At 45.1% G+C, this 16,813-nt stretch overlaps 1 non-coding gene and 4 pseudogenes across 2 annotated transcripts in view; 2 read left to right on the forward strand and 3 right to left on the reverse strand.

Annotated features, from left to right (window-relative positions):
* LOC103792335 (large ribosomal subunit protein uL4) overlaps positions 1 to 16,813 on the reverse strand; it is a 521,713-nt gene that overhangs the window by 405,014 nt on the left and 99,886 nt on the right. The gene's annotated exons all lie outside the window — the stretch shown is intronic.
* LOC118151318 (heat shock protein HSP 90-beta pseudogene) lies at positions 2,747 to 4,973 on the forward strand (annotated as a pseudogene).
* Positions 5,227 to 10,778, reverse strand: LOC144582062 (SH3 domain-containing kinase-binding protein 1 pseudogene; annotated as a pseudogene).
* Positions 10,085 to 15,510, forward strand: LOC144582395 (patr class I histocompatibility antigen, A-126 alpha chain-like; annotated as a pseudogene). Its single transcript, XR_013534989.1, has 6 exons — positions 10,085 to 10,122; positions 10,252 to 10,520; positions 10,790 to 11,017; positions 11,703 to 11,882; positions 12,003 to 12,104; positions 12,550 to 15,510. The product of XR_013534989.1 is annotated as a patr class I histocompatibility antigen, A-126 alpha chain-like (transcript).
* On the reverse strand, positions 14,363 to 15,254 carry LOC144582068 (uncharacterized; annotated as a pseudogene).

Consider the following 16,813-nt stretch of genomic DNA (forward strand, 5'->3'; position numbering starts at 1 on the left):
GTCTAAAAAAAATTAAAAATGTTTAAGTAGGCAGAATCACTTTGAAAATCATATTATCATTATCTAGTATTGTTAAAGTCCATACAATATATCATCCAACCTCACTCCTAATCGTACAATCTGGGGACTTTCTTGCCTATGTTCCAAGGAGACATGCACAATAATGTTTATGGCAAAAACTGGAATCAGCCTCCTATACATCAATAGGAAGCTGGTGAAATTGTGGTATAACCATAAAATGTAAACCTTTAGCAGCAAAAATAAATGAATGACACAGCCTCCCACACCGCAGATAACTCCTATATGTAACATGCATCATGAAAAAATAAATGCAGCAGGAATTTGCTATATAGGAAGCTTTAAAACTAGCAAAACTAATAGTTGGTTTGGAGATACATATGTATGTATAGATGTATATATAGATAGATAGGTAGATACAGATATACATTTATTGCACAAATCTTTAAAGAAATACAAAGGAATAATAATCACAAGACTCAGGATGGAGTTGCCTTCTGGGGGATGGGAATGGGCAGTATCCCAGGGTAGCTTTACAGGTTCTATGTTTTACAACAGTGTTGGGCACCCTGGTAGTTGCTTGATTATAATTCCTTAAATAGAGTTTTTCAAATTAAAATATACCTGGTTTTTATTAAAGTGAAAGAGAAAAGAATACTAAAGTTCATTGCAAGAATCCTTAATGAAAACTACTTACATTGGAAGAAAACCATAGAGAATTGTAAGGAGCCATATGACAGAGAGGATGAGGATGCCATGAAAATGGCCTTGGTAAAAATAGGTCATTTGATCCTTGGCTCCCTGACATCTCCCTAGATTTTTAAGTATACAATGTTCAATCGGATGTGCAAGGTAATTCCTTCTTGTAAAGGATATGATGTTACATTTTACTACACATACACCTGAATTAAACTTTTACCAAATTGAAAATGCATATCATTGATCAAAATAAATGAAATAAGAAAAGAGTAGAAAGGAATAACCAGTTATAAAATAGCAAATATGAATGGACAACAAAATAGGACTGCAAAAAAAAAATTTTTTTAAACCTTCAGAAGCACATAATACCATTGCTATTTAGAATCATAGTGGTGTCTAAATTACTTCTATCACATCCATTCAATACCAGAACAAACAATGTTAAGTTTATTATAGAATGCCCACTAAACAGCTAGTTTTTGAAACAACTTGTTTCTCAACTCATGCTAACAATGTTGGGCTACTACATCAAACCAAAGTCATTGTATCATGCTAAGTTAGATGTGTGGACTGGAGTATGACATTTACATTTTTGTAAATGAAAAGCCATCTGATTAGGCAATTTCTTTCTAAGTGAAAGCAAGTTTCTCAGAGAAGTAAAGAAATAAAAGAATGGCTATTCCAGAGACAGAGCCGTGTTTCTTTTTTTTAAGTATAGGCAGAAGTTTTTTTGAAGAAGATATTTCAATAAGAAAACTACCCTTGGGGCATACTTACACTAAATTTGAGACATCTTAGACAAAACAAAGACTTAATTTCAAGGCATTATCTTTATGGAAATGAAGTCTTGGAACTATTTAATCTAGTTACTCTATGTTCAAAACTGTGTTAACTCATTAAAGAGAACACTGTTATTATAGGTATTTGCAAGAAAAACTCAGAGATACCACATTATCTCCTTTCTCTGTCTCAAACTGTTTTCCCCTCAGCACCCAAGGCTCTGTGATGTCTTATACTTTTAATCATTAATTTAAAAAGAGAAGCTTATCACAGAATTAGAAAAAAAAAAACTGTTTTAAAATTCATATGGATCCAAAAAAAAAGAGCTTGTATATCTGGGAGAATCCTAAGCAAAAAGAACAAAACTAGAGGCATCAGACTACCAAATTTAAAACTATATACAAGGCTACACTTCCCAAAACAGCATGGTATTGGTTAAAAAAAAAAAAGGCATGTAGACCAATGACACAGAATAGAGAACTCAGAAAGAAGACCTCACATCTACAACCATGTGCTTTCCAACAAATGTGACGAAAACAGGCAATGGGGAAAGGATTTCCTATTTAATAAATGATGTTGAGAGTACTGGCTAGACATATACAGAAAATTGAAACTGGACCCCTTCCTTACACCTTACATAAAAATTAACTCAAAATGGATTCAATACTTAAGTATAAACCCAAAACTATAAAAACCCTGGAAGTAAATCTAGGCAATACTATTCAGGACATACACATTGGGCAAAGACTTTGTGATGAAATTGCCAAAGCAACTGCCACAAAAGCAAAATTTGACAAGTGGGATCTAATTAAAGAGAGGAAATTTTGCATAGCAAAAGAAACTATCATCAGAGCAAACAAACATCCTGTGGAATGGGAGAAAATGTTTGCAATCTATCCATCTGACAAAGGTCTAATATTCAGAATCTACAAATCACTTAAGCAAATTTACATTAAAAAATTCATTAAAAAGTGGACAAAGTTCATGAACAGATACTTCTCAGAAGAAGACATACATGAGGCCAAAAACATAAGAAAAAAAGCTCAACATCACTGATCATTGAAAAAATGCAAATCAAAACCACAATGAGATGCCATCTCATGCCAGTCAGAATGGCAATTATTAAAAAGTCAAGAAAAAACAGATATACCTGTTTTATCTGTTTTTTCTTGACTTCTAAATAATTTTTTATTAATAAATTTTTATTGCTCTCGAGTCACTCTGGCGCTGCTCTTGTGTCTCATGTGTGTTAGACAGCCAGCCCACCTTGCTTTCTAATACCTGTGAGCCTTTTTTTTCCAAGATGCCTGAGGAAGTGCACCATGGAGAGGAGGAGGTGATGAATTTTGCCTTTCAGGCAGAAATTGCCCAACTCGTGCCTCTCAGCAGCAATACCTCCTATTCCAACAAGGAGATTTTCCTTAGGGAGTTGATCTCTTAATGCTTCTGATGCCTTGGAAAAGATTTGCTATGAGAGCCTAACAGACCCTTCCAAGTTGGACAGTGGTAAAGAGCTGAAAATTGACATCATCCCCAACCCTCAGAAACATACCTTGACTTTGGTAGACACAGGCATTGGCATGATCAAAGCAGATCTCATAAATAATTTGGGAACCATTGCCAAGTCTGGTACTAAAGCATTCATGGAGGCTCTTCAGGCTGGTACAGACATCTCCATGATTGGGCAATTTGGTGTTGGCTTTTATTCTGCCTACCTGGTGGCAAAGAAAGTGGTCATGACCACAAAGCACAACGATGATGAACAGTATGCCTGGGAGTCTTCTGCTGGAAGTTCCTTCATTGTGTGTGCTGACTATGGTGAGCCCATTGGCAGGGGTACCAAAGTGATCCTCTACCTTAAAGATCAGACAGAGTACTTAGAAGAAAAACGGGTCAAAGAAGTGGTGAAGAAGCACTCTCAGTTCACCCTTTATTTGGAGAAGGAATGAGCGAGAAAGAAATTAGTAATGATGAGGCAGAGGAAGAGAAAGGCGAGAAAGAAGAGGAAGATAAAGATGATGAAGAAAAGCCGAAGATTGAAGATATGGGTTCAGATGAGGAGGATGATAGCAGTAAGAATAAGAAGAAGAAAACTAAGAAGATCAAAGAGAAATACATTGATCAGGAAGAACTAAACAAGACTGAGCCTCTTTGGACCAGAAACCCTGATGACATCATTCAAGAAGAGTATGGAGAATTCTACAAAAGCCTCACCAATGACTGGGAAGACCACTTGGCAGTCAAGCACTTTTCTGTAGAAGGTCAGTTGGAATTCAGGGCATTGCTATTCATTCCTCATTGGGCTTCCTTTGAACTTTTTGAGAACAAGAAGAAAAAGAACAACATCAAACTCTATGCCCACCATGTATTTATCATGGACAGCTGTGATGAGCTGATACCAGAGTATCTCAACTTTAATCGTGGTATGGTTGACTCTGAGAATTTGCCTCTGAACATCTCCAGAGAAATGCTCCAGCAGAGCAAAATCTTGAAAGTCATTCGCAAAAACATTGTTAAGAAGTGCGTTGAGCTCTTCTCTGAGCTGGCAGAAGACAAGGAGAATTACAAAAAATTCTATGAGGCATTCTCTAAAACTCTCAAGCTTGGAATTCATGAGGATTCCACTAACCAACGCCGCCTTTCTGAGCTGCTGCACTATCACACCAGCTGCTGCACTATCACACCTGGAGATGAGATGACATCTCTGTCAGAGTATGTTTCTCGCAAGAAAGAGACACGGAAGTCCATCTATTACATCACTGGTGAGAGCAAAGAGCAGGTGGCCAACTCAGCTTTTGTGCAGTGAGTGCAGAAGTGGGGCTTCGAGGTGGTATATATGACTGAGCCCATCGATGAATACTGTGTGCAGCAGCTAAAGGAGTTTGATGGGAAGAGCCTGGTCTCAGTTACCAAGGAGGATCTGGAGCTACCGGTGGATGAGGAAGAGAAGAAGAAAATGGAAGGGAGCAAGGCAAAGTTTGAGAACCTCTGCAAGCTCATGAAAGAAATCTTAGATAAGAAGGTTGAGAAAGTGACAATCACCAATAGGCTTGTGTCTTCACAACTGCTGCATTGTGACCAGCACATACGGCTGGACAGCCAATATGGAACAGATTATGAAAGCCCAGGGACTTCAGGACAGATCCACCATGGGCTACATGATGGCCAAAAGGCACCTGGAGATCAACCCTGACCACCCTATTGTGGAGACGCTGCGGCAGAAGGCTGAGGCAGACAAGAATGACAAGGCAGTCAAGGACCTTGTGGTGCTGCTGTTTGAAACCGCCCTGCTCTCTTCTTGCTTTTCTTTTGAGGATCCCCAGACCCACTCCAACCACATCTACTGCATGATCAAGCTAGGTCTAGGTACCGATGAAGATGAAGTGGCAGCAGAGGAACCCAGTGCTGTAGTTCCGGATGAGATCCCCCATCTTGAGGGTGATGAGGATGAGTCTCGCATGGAAGGGGTAGATTAAGAGTTCATAGTTGGAAAACTGCCCTTGTATAGTGTCCTCATGGCTCCCACTGCAGCCTTGAGTGCCTCTGTCCCACCTGGCTCCCCCTGCTGGTGTCTGGTGTTTTTTTCTCTCCTGTCCTGTTGAAGGCAGGAAACAAGGGTGTCAAGCCCCCATACTTTCCCTACTCTGACAGCAGGATTGGGTGTTGTGTATTGTGGTTTTTTTTATTTTGTTTGTTCATTTTGTTCTGAAATTAAAGTATGCAAAATTAAAAATAAATAAATTTTATTTAAAAAATTTTTAAATCTGAAATTACATTTTATTAATGAGAAATATAATCAAAATAGTACCACTATGGACTAAACTGCCTGAGTTCTCATTTCACATTGAGATCTCAGAATAGAAAAGCCTTTAGCACAATTTTGCTCTGTGTAAGTCACAAAGAGTGCCAGCCCCGGGACTAAACCCAGGGAAAGATGGAATTTCCCCTGGATGGAATCTGTGTTGTTCTATCAAGACTTTTGTGCTAATCTTTCAAACAAGGACATGTTGAGGCAAACCTTTAATCTTTTGGCACAAGATTATTTTGGCTGGGGCAAAAAATTTGAGTCTCAGATTCAGGATGAAAATGTGACATTTCATTGATCAAGTATTCATTTTGATTGTAGAGCTTTCTTTTTGTCATTTACTTCCATCTGCAGCTGAAGCCGGATTTTCTTCTCTTCATCAAACTCAGACAATAACTGTTTAATCTCTTGTTTCTGCTGGTCCTTCATGTTCTCAATGATGCTCTTCCCCTCGTGGACCTGTGTCCTTAGCTCCTCCGTGGTCACCTGGCTGCTGGCCACTGGCTCCATCTTTGGTTTTCCTTCCATGCCGAACAGAGACGGGGAGTTGGCTCTGTGTCCAGCTGTTCCCAAACAGGATGACAGTGGGGAGGGTGCTGCCAAGGACAGAGGGGCTGGCCCACCACCAGCTTCTGCCATCATCCTCAGCTTGGGCAGCAGGGGTGCTTTGTTTTCGGACACTTGGGATATGGTAACAGACTTGGAAGTTTTCTTTGGTGCGTCCACTCCTCTGTGCGCAAGTGGGAATGTTTTCCTCCTTATCCTCTTCAGGACTCGGGTAGTCAAAGATATCAGGGCTTGAAAAGGATAAAGATGTGAGGAACTGCAATGGAGGCTGCCTCCCCGTAGCTTTTGATCTGTCTGTGGTCAGATGACTGAGTTTCTCAGTATGATACCACAGAGTCAAAACCTTCTAGGTCGGTGTCATTGCTGCAGTCCAAGAGATCTTTGTCCAAGATGCCAGAAAATGAACTGCCCACCAAGTCAATCTTTGGACAATCACCCCTGGTGTGTGTCAGCGGACCCACTGGTAGCTCTGGCCTTCTTGGGGGCAGTGCACCAGGTCTGCTGAGAGAATTGGTCTTAGGTGGCTGAGGCTTTTTTTTGCTGTATGACAGGAACAGAGGGCTTCTGTAAATCCAGTTTTGGGTCTGTCTCTGGTCTGTCTCTTTCTTCTGTTCTGTTGGGAAGCATTTATCGTCTTTCAGGAGGTATCTTTTTAAGTTCATGTTTTCTCTCAGTGGTACCTGTCCCTTGTTTGATGACAGGAGCAGATGGAGCCGGTGGCTTCTTGGGTCTATTCCCTTCCTTTTCAAAGTCAGGGGGAAGTAACTTCACTAAGTTATCAGGGAACACGCCTCATCTTCCATTCAGCTCTCCTTCCCACCAGCCTACCTCATGCAGTCCTTGCTGATGAGAGTGACTATATCTCCTTCTTTGATTGTCATTTCATCATTATTCTGTGCCTCATATGGAAATATCACTTTGCAGTAAATCCTTGCGCTTTGTCCTGCTGTCCATTTCTGTTTTTGAGGAGTCTGGAGTTGCAGGAGTTGTCGGTAACTTCTTCCCAAGAGATTTTTCCGCCCTCAGAAAATCATTTTCTGCTTCAATTGATCTTGGTCTTAGTTTGATTGGCTTGTCTTTGAAAATGTCTCCAAAGCCCACTCCTTTAACGTTTTTGGGCTGGATTGCTGCAGTAGCCACTGTCCCATTGACACCTTCAGACTTGGTGCTGCTTGAGTCACCCCCCTCACTCTCAGAGCCTGTGGTTTCCCTTAAACTTGACTTGGACAGATGCTCATCCTGGGAAATGCCAAGTTTATCTGACTACCCCAAAAACTCCTTGATGAAGTTGGAAGGAAACATTCCAGTCTTCCCACTGAGAACATAGGAGTCAGAACAAGGTTGCAGAAAAACAGGAATGCTTTTATGTTCTTGGTGGAAACATAAATTTGTTCCATGATTATGGAAGACAGTGTGGCAATTCCTCAAATTTTAGAACCAGAAATATCATTTGACCCAGCCATACTATTACAGGGTATATACCCAATGGAATATAAATCATTCTATTATAAATATACATACATGTGTATGTTGGGCGTATCGTAGAATAAGCCTAGCACGGATTGGATCTTCCTTTTGTGTTTAATTGAATGTATTTTATTACACTCTGATTCATAACAGCAGGACCACTGTGGAGAGAAGAGTCATGTAGCAGATAATGAGACTGTGCTAGAGCCACCTGCTGGTCACTCACCTTCCCCCAGTTATTCAACCAACTCTAATGTAGGCCCTGCTGTGAAGGGATTCCAGCAGATATAATTAAGGGCCTCAATTAGTTGACTTTAGGCTGGGTTTATCCTGCTTGCACTGTCCTCATCAGCTGAGCCCTTGAAAGGCTGGGTCCTTCCTGAGCGTAGAGATTCACGGTGTGAGAGGGATTCAGGATGAGGGGTTTCCTCCACTGTGGGCTTTGAAAATGAAGGGGCTGTGTAGGCAAGAAGGAATTGACCACATCCCTCCCTGTTCTCTACCTTGACAGCCAGCAAGGAACAGGAACCTCAGTCTTACTTCTGCCAGAGACTGCATTCTGCCACCGCTGTATAAGCCTGAAGGAGGATTCAAAATGAAAACACAGCTTTGGGAAGCACAGAACAGAGATTCCATCCACATCAGGCCAGGATTTCTGATTGAGGAACTATAAACAGATAAATGGGTGTTGTTAGGCCAGGCGTGGTAGCACACACCTGTAGTCGTAACATTTGAGGAGCTGACACAGGAGGATCACTGGTAGCCAGGAGTTTGAGACCACCAGGATAATATAGTGAGACCGTTATCTCTACAGTTTTTTTTTTCTTTAATTAGTTGAGCATGGTGGTACTTGCAGTCCTAGCTACTCTGAAGACTGAGGTAGGAGGATCCCTTGAGTTTGAGGCTGCAGTGAGCCGTGATCATGTGACTGCAGTTCACCCTGGATGACAGAGGGAGACTTTGTCTCTAAAAATAAATGAATGAATACAATAAATGGGTGTTGTTTAAAGCCAATATTTTCAATAATTACACAGTCTTATAAAATTCATACACAGGCTCAACAGACTTATGGAATAAATTGATGAATTGATACGCACACTAGTTACATAAATAAAATCTGTCTTAACTTTTTCAGAGTTTTATATTTTATAATTTTCTGTGATACAACTTAATACACTCATATTTCATTCAGTCAGTCAATAAAAATTAATTTAGTGCCCACAATGAACCAGGTCTGTCCTCATTTGCTCACATGCCTGACATTCTGGAAGCTTCACAAGACCAAGGTGGAGCCACTGGAGTGTTTTAGGTGGAGAAATGACATACTTTGATTCACAATAGCAAGACCATTGTGGAGAGAACAGTCATGTAGCAGATAATGAAACTGTGCTAGAGCCACAATTCAGAAATGACAGGGTGGTAGGGAAGGGGAGAGGAGGGCCTGAGGGATGGGAGGGACGGAGGGAAGGGCTGGAGAAGCAGGAGGTGAGGAAAAGGAGCAGAGAGAAGGAAATGGAAAGCAACAGAATTCTTAGGTTTAAACACATTGTTTTATGGATTTTTAATACATCCATCTACAGAGCCTGCAGGGGTGTTCTTTGCAGTTGGCCTTTAATACCTTTTGTAGGTCTGCCCAAAAACGAATTGTTTTTTATGTTAATCAGGTTTCAATAAATACTAAGTGTTCCTATAAAATATGTACACACCGCTTAAATGTGGCAACTTTCTAAAAACAGGCAGTGCATGAGCACTGATGAGGGGGCTTGTGACATAGCCTTGAACACTTGAAACTGTGAGGTGAACGAAGTCTGTACTGGCTCCTGGTTGCAACATTCGGTAACACAGTGAGCTACTTTGAACTGAGGAGGTGTCCTGGACCCACACAGTAGCTCAGGGCTATGGAATGAAGGTAAATTTAAAATACAACAAGCTGGAGTCACAGACACATTGTCTGGGAAAGTGAAACAGGAGCTTTGTGACTCCTGTTGTAATGCTTTTAGACACATTTGCATATGAAGGGGCCAAAGTCACGTGTTTTACCGATTAGATTCCTGATCATTCAGGGGTTACCAGGATGCTGCTACCCACTGTAGTTAATAAACAAAAAGCAAACTGGTCTCTATGCTATCTCATGCACTCAGGCACAACTTTACAGTATTAAAAAATAAAAATAAAAAAACACCCTGTTTCTACACCTCCGTTCCCAGGGCGAGCTCACTCTCTGGAACCAAGCTCCATGGGGTGAGTTTTATTCTAGAAGCGTCCAGGGGGACAGGTAAGGAGTGGGAGGTAAGGAGTGGGAGGCAGGGAGACCAGTTCAGGGACGGGGATTACGGAATGAAAAGTGGAGGGAGAGGGACGGGGCCCATGCTGAGGGTTTCTCTCTGGTTTCTCAGCAGCTCCTGGGCCACGACTCAGGGAGACAATGAGAGAGCGCTCTGCACAGGAGGAGCCGGGTCAGGGCGAAGTCCCAGGGCCCCAGACCTGGCTCTCAGGGTCTCAGGCCCGGAAGGCAGTGTATTGACTGGGGAGGAGCCGCGTTGGGGATTCCACATCTCCGCAGTTTCTCTTCCCCTCCTCACTTGTGTTGGGACCTTCCTCCTGGATACTCACGACGTGAACCCAGTTCCCACTCACATTGGGTGTCGGGTTCCTGAAGCCAGTCAGCTCACCGCTGTCCCGGTTCTAAAGTCCCGAGTCTCCCTTGGCTCCCCGAGCCACCCATGGCGCTGGGACCCTCCTCCTGCTGCTCTCGGGGGCCCTGGCCCTGACTGAGACCTGAGCAGGTGAGTGCGGGGTTGGGAGAGAAACGGTCTCTGCGGGAGGAGCGAGAAGCCCGCCCCGCGGAGGCGCAGGACTGGGGTAGCCGCGCCCGGAGGTAGGTCGGGCGGGTCTCAGCCCCTCCTCGCCCCCAGGCTCCCAGTCCATGAGGTATTTCGGCACCGCCTTGTCCCGGCCCGGCCGCGGGGAACCCTGCTTCATCTCCGTGCGCTACGTGGACGACAAGCAGATCGCACGGTTCGACAGCGACGCGGCAAGTTCGAGGATGGAGCCGCGGGCGCCGTGGATGGAGAAGGAGGGGCCGGAATATTGGGACCGGGGACACGGATTTTCAAGAACACCGCACAGAGTTTCCGAGTGAACCTGCGGAACCTGCGCGGTTACTACAACCATAGCAAAGCCGGTGACTGATGCCGGTCCGGGGCGCAGGTCACGACCCCTCCCCGTCCCCGACGGAGGGCCTGAGTCACCCCGAATCTCCGGGTCCGAGATCCATCCCGAGACTGCGGGACCTGCCCAGACCCTCGACCCGGGAGAGCCCCGGGCGCCTTTACGGGGTCTCGTTTTCAGTTTAGAACAAAATCCCCGAAGGTTGGACGGGGGCGGGGCTCGGTGGGCGGCCAGGGTCCCACACCCTCCAGAAGATGTTTGGCTGAGACCTGGGGCCCGAAGGGCGCCTTCTCCACGGGTATCACCAGCACGCCTATGACGGCGAGGATTACCTCCCCCTGAACAAGGACCTGTGCTCCAGGACCACCGCGGACCTGGCGGCTCATATCACCCAGAGCAAGTGGGAGGCGGACAATGTGGCGGAGAAGATGAGCGCCTACCTGGAGGGCTGGTGCCTGGAATGGATCCGCAGACACCAGGAGAACGGGAAGGAGACACTGGAGAGCGCGGGTACCAGGGGCCAGCGGGAACCTCCCTAATGGCCTGTAGACCTCCCAGTCTGGCCTTGCAGAAGTAGGGAGGAAAATGGGACCAACACTCGAATATCGCCCTCCCTCTAGTCCTCGGGAATCCTCCTGGGTTTCCAGATTCTGTGCCAGAGAATGACTCTGAGGGACCGCCCTGCTCTCTGATACAATAAGGGATAAGTCTCTGCGGGAAAGGAGGGGAAGTAAATCCCTGGAATACTGATCAGGGGTTACCTGTGACCCCACAGCATCCTTGGGCACTAAGCCATTTCCTCTCCTGCCTGGTACTCTGCTTCACACTCAATGTGTGTGGGGGTCTGACTCCAGCTCCTCTGAGTCCCATGGCTTCTACTCAGGACAGGACCAGCAGTCCCTCCTCCTCCACTCAGAGACTAGAACTTTCCAAGGAACAGGAGATTATCCCAGGTGCCTGTGTCCAGGCTGGTGTCTGGGTTCTGTGCTCCCTTCCCCACCCCAGGTGTCCTGTTCATTCTCAGGATGGTCACACAGGCACTGCTGGAGTGTCCCATGAGGAATACAAAGTGCCTGAATTTTCTGACTCTTCCCTTCAAACCTCCCCAAGACACACGTGACCCACCACCCCATCTCTGACCATGAGGCCACCCTGAGGTGCTAGGCCCTGAGCTTCCACCTATGGAGATCACACTGACTTGTCAGTGAGAATGGAGAGGACCAGACCCAGGACACGGGGCTTGTGGAGACCAGGCCCACAGGGGACGGAACCTTCCAGAAGTGGGTGACTGTGGTGGTGCCTTCTGGAGAAGAGCAGAGATACACCTGCCATGTGCAAACCGAGGGGCTGCCCGAACCCCTCACCCTGAGATGGAGTAAGGAGGGAGATGGGGGTGTCATATCTCTTAGGGAAAGCAGGAGCCTCTGGAGCCTTTCAGCAGGGTCAGGGTTGGGGCCTGGGGGTCAAGAACCATCACCTTTCCCTCCTTTCCCAGAGCTGTCTTCCCAGCCCACCACCCCCATCGTGGGCATCGTTTCTGGCTTGGCTGTCCTTGGAGCTGTGGTCGCTGCTGTGATGTGGAGGAAAAAGAGCTCAGGTGAGGAAGGGGTTAGGAGTGGGGTCTGAGATTTCTTGTCCCACTGAGAGTTTCAAGCCCCAGGTAGAAGTGTGTCCTGCCTGGTTACTGGGAAGCAGCATCCACACTCATGAGCCGACCCAGCCTGGGCCCTGTGTGCCAGTACTTACTCTTGTGTAAAGCACCTGCGACAATGAAGGACAGATGTATCACCTTGATGACTGTGGTGATGGGGACCTGATCCCAGCAGTCACAGGTCACAAGGGAACGTCACTGCTGAGGACAGTCCTTAGGAGGGCAGTTGGTCCAGGACCCACACCTGCTTTCCTTGTTTTTCCTGATCCTGCCCTGGGTCTGCAGTCACACATTTCTGGAAACTTCTCTGGGGTCCAAGAGTAGGAGGCTCCTCTAGGACCTCATGGCCTGCCACCTTTCTGGGTTCTCACAGGATATTTTCTTCCCACAGATAGAAAAGGAAGGAGCTACTCTCAGGCTGCAAGTAAGTATGAAGGAGGCTGATCCTGAGATCACTGGGGTATTGTAGTCAGGAGCCCGTAGGGGAGCTCACCTAGCCCACAATTCCTCCTATAGCTGCATCTCCTGTGAGTTCTGACCAGGTCCTGTTTTTGTTCTATCCCAGGCAATGACAGTGCCCAGGGCTCTGATGTGTCTCTCACATCACCTTGTAAAAGTGAGACCCTGAGGACCCTGATGTGTGTGGGTGTTGGGGAGAACAGCGTACACAGCTGTGCTATGGGGTTTGTTTGAGAGGGATGCATTGAGCATGTGATGGGCTCTTTAAAGTGTCACTCCTCACTGTGACTGATATGAATTTGTTCATGAATATTTTTCTATAGTGTGAGACAGCTGCCTTGTGTGGGACTGAGAGGCAAGTTTTGTTCACACCTTCCCTTTGTGACTTCAAGACCCCTGACTTCTTTTTCTGAAAGGCATCTGAATGTGTCTGTGTCCTTATAGACATAATGTGAGGAGGTGGGAAGACCAGACCAGCCCCGTGTCCACCATGACCCCTTCCCCATGCTGACTTGCATTCCTTCCCCTGTCACCTTTCCTGTTCCAGAGACCCGGGGCTGGGATGTCTCCACCTCTGTCTCAACTTTACAGTGCACTGAGCTGTAACTTCTTCCTTTCCTATTAACATTAGAATCTAAGTATAGTTTACTTTTTCAAATTATTTCCATGAGAGGTTGATGGGTTAATTAAAGGAGAAGATTCCTGAAATTTGAGACACAAAATAAATGGAAGACCTGAGAACCTTCCACAGTCCACGTGTTTCTTGTGCTGATTTGTTGCAGGGGATGGAGTAGATGGGGCTGTGCCCAGTGGATGCTCAGGTCACTGTGGGCTTTATGTGGTCACTGCTTGGCTGGGTCATCTTTGCTGCTCCATTGTCCTTGATCCTTCAATAGAACCTTGTCCCGCCACAGCCTGTGATCACAGGGACTTGGATGCCACCTAGTGTGGTTCCTACACATAGAAGCCATTGTGGGATCAAGAGACAAATTTTCAGACCCCCGTACCTCTTGCCCTCCTTCTGTGTCTCTTTCCCAGATTGTATTTTCCAAATTTCCCCAATCTTCTTAAAGAAAGCAGATTCGGAAACTTGCAGTGAAGAGGGGTCCCAAGGATTTTCATCATAGGTAACTTTCTGTTGGAACTCCTTCTGCTCTCTCTCCTACTCTTCTTCCTGCCTGAGTTGTAGTGATCCTAGTGCTGCCCCCAATCCAAACTCATGGATTTATAAAACAGAGTCTGACTTACATTCGTATGTGGTTGGAAAATTGGAGCCATAAGCCCAGGGTTATCTTTCCTGAAGAGAAAAATATGGTTGTGTGCTGCAGTGTGCAGGAGGGTTTTGTGGGAAGAGAGAGGGAGGGAGGAAACACATGCAGCCCTGGTGAGAAAAGCTCTGGCAGCACTGATGTCAGTGTGAGATGATGTTGCTCTGTAGCTGCCACAAAACAGCATTTGGCCTGAGGCTGCATTAATAAAGATATTGTCTTTAGAATAAGGAGGTGCCCTACAGTGATCATTAATTCAACTGACATTTGTTGTCTGCTAGGCATATGACTGTTTTCGCATTTAGAAAACATCATTAAAGTTAAAACAGGAAAAATTTCAGACTTCCAGTGTATATGTTCTAGATGCAAGCTTGTCCAACCTGCAGCTCACAGGTTGTATGTGGCCCAGGACAGCTTTGAATATGAAGATGTTTTTGCTTATCTGTGGTGGCAGATATCATAAAAATTATGCATGTATTTATTTTCTTTTTTTTGATTATTTTCTGCTCACCAGCTGTCATTAGTGTATTTTATGTGTGGTTCAAGGCAATTCTTCTTCCCATGTGGTCCAGGGAAACCAAAAGATTAGACACCTCTGTAGGCAGATGATAGATACAGTATAAGCAGAGTAAGAGCAGAAAATGTTTGAGTTAGAAGGTGGCAAGTGCTGTGGGGCAGGTGATCCAGAGTGTGGGCTGTGGGGACGGGGGATGGCTGTTGTGCTGAGTGGTCAGCATGGGCCTCATTGTAAATGTGACCTTGGAGTGAAGCCTTGAGGGATGTGAGAAGCTGTCCACAAGGATGATGGGAAAGCTCTTTTCAGGCAGGAACCTTCAGTGCAGATGCACCAGGGCAGGAAAGTGTCTGTGTTTCTGGAAGGAGGAAGAGGCCAGAAGGGCTGGACAGAGAGAAACTGAAATGAGGTCTGAGGTGTGGCCAGAGCATGTAGGCTTTTTGATCTTTGCTTTAAATCACATGGGGAGTTAGAGGACAGTTTTGTAAAGTGGGACAGGGTGGGACTTATCCGTTGAAAGCTTCTCTCTGGCTGCTTTGCTGAGAACAGAATTGAGAGGTGGGGCACAAGTAAGGCAATAGGGAATCAGTGGGGAAGGAGCACAGTATTCCAGGATGGAGATGCTGGTTACCTTGACTGGGGTGTGAGCAGGGGAAATGGTGGGAAGTGATGGGATTCTGGATGCATTTGAAGATGGACTTCACAGCACTTGCTAATGGATTGCATCTGTGGTGTGAGAAAGAGAATCAAGGACACCCACAGTGTTGGACTGAGTGAGTAGAAGAGAGGAGCTGCTGTCAGTGGAGATGGGGAGACTCTGGCAGGAGCATACAGAGGAGAGGCCATCGCAGGCATTCAGTGGAGGAGACATGTACGAGGAGTGCAGGTGAGGGGCTTGGATGCCTCTGCAGCTACAGCTTCATCATCCAGTTACTCTCCTGCTTCCACCCTGCTGTGTCTCAGAGCCAGGGCACTGATTCTCCCCTGGGCTGTCTGCACAGGTAGGTGGAAGTCAGGGAAGTTATGGTCTGCTGTTGGTTATAATAAGTGACGGGTTATTGTGCTGTCTCAGATAATTAAAGTAATAATAAAAGAATTTGTAACTAGAACACTTATTCAGAACACTACAATAATGCAAAGTTTTTTATTCCTCTAAAGACAGCAATAGAAGAAAAATTGTTGAACAAAAAAGAGATAATATTAGAAGGCAGCAAATGACAGTGTACAGACTTAAACCCAATGAGCCCAACAATGACATGAAACATAAAGAACTCACACACTCCAATGACAAGACAAATAGTGCAGAGCGGTAAAGTAAGTAAATATATAAATATCTGTAGGCTGTTTACAAAAGCCATAATTTCAGTAGAAGGTACAAAAAAGTTGAAAGAAAAGGGTAGAAAAGAAATACCAGACAAACATTCATGAAAAGCACACAGAGATGCCATTTGGAAAAATTACAGGACGTGAATCTCCTGAGACATAGAGTACATGTAGACAGCTCACCATGTCTTTTGACTTTTTTTAAGAAACAGGGTCAATTGCCTAGACTGAAATACCTCAATGTAACCTCAAAATTCTGGGCTGAAGCAATTCTCCTGCCTCAGCCTTACAAATAGCTAGGACTACAGGCATGTGCCAATACACCTGGCTATAACGTCTCATTTTCTCATTTGATCTGGTGTGATCAAGGAAGCAATGTCATGCCATGTGTTTGACTTGCAGCAGGTGCACAACAATTATCAGGGGAATGAAGAAATAAAACCACTTAGTCATTCAAGCCATGTCCACATGTACATTTTACAGATGAGGAGCAACATTTCCAACAAATAACGTGTAATAAATTGATTTTCATCATCCAGAGCAGAATTGAGAACACATTCCCTGGGCTAAAGAAATCAGAGCTCTACTAGGGGTCATAGCAAGTATCATGCAAGTCAGATACGCTAGTTACTAGAACTGGAATTGATACATTCCAAGGTATACTAAACAAAGAGTGTGGAAGGATTAACTGAATGTGAGATAAAGGAAGAAAATGCATTTCTTTAAAAGACAGATAGAATCTTTAAATAAACAACTATGTTTAAAGTCGCCTTATGTGGACCAAAGCAGAGATAAGCTCAAGTGTCAGATGGGAAAATGCCTGAGCAAGGGCAGCTCCTAGACACAAGCGAGACCTCAAAATCCTGGGACATTATTAGTTGTCATATGGGAATTGGTGGGAGGGGGTGAGTGGGGTGCTGCTGGCAAACTTCCCAAAATGCACGGGACAGCCCACTCCACAAGGGACTCTCTGTCCCTAATGGTTAACAGTGCTGCTGTTGAGAAACCCGCGCCAGAAGTAAGTGCTGTAACGTCCTCACCATCTCACAGATTTAAAAACTGAGGCACCAGGAGGAAAAGTGTCAGTAGGA

This window comes from Callithrix jacchus, chromosome 4 (genome assembly GCF_049354715.1).
Source record: "Callithrix jacchus isolate 240 chromosome 4, calJac240_pri, whole genome shotgun sequence".
Taxonomy (NCBI): Eukaryota; Metazoa; Chordata; class Mammalia; order Primates; family Cebidae; genus Callithrix; species Callithrix jacchus.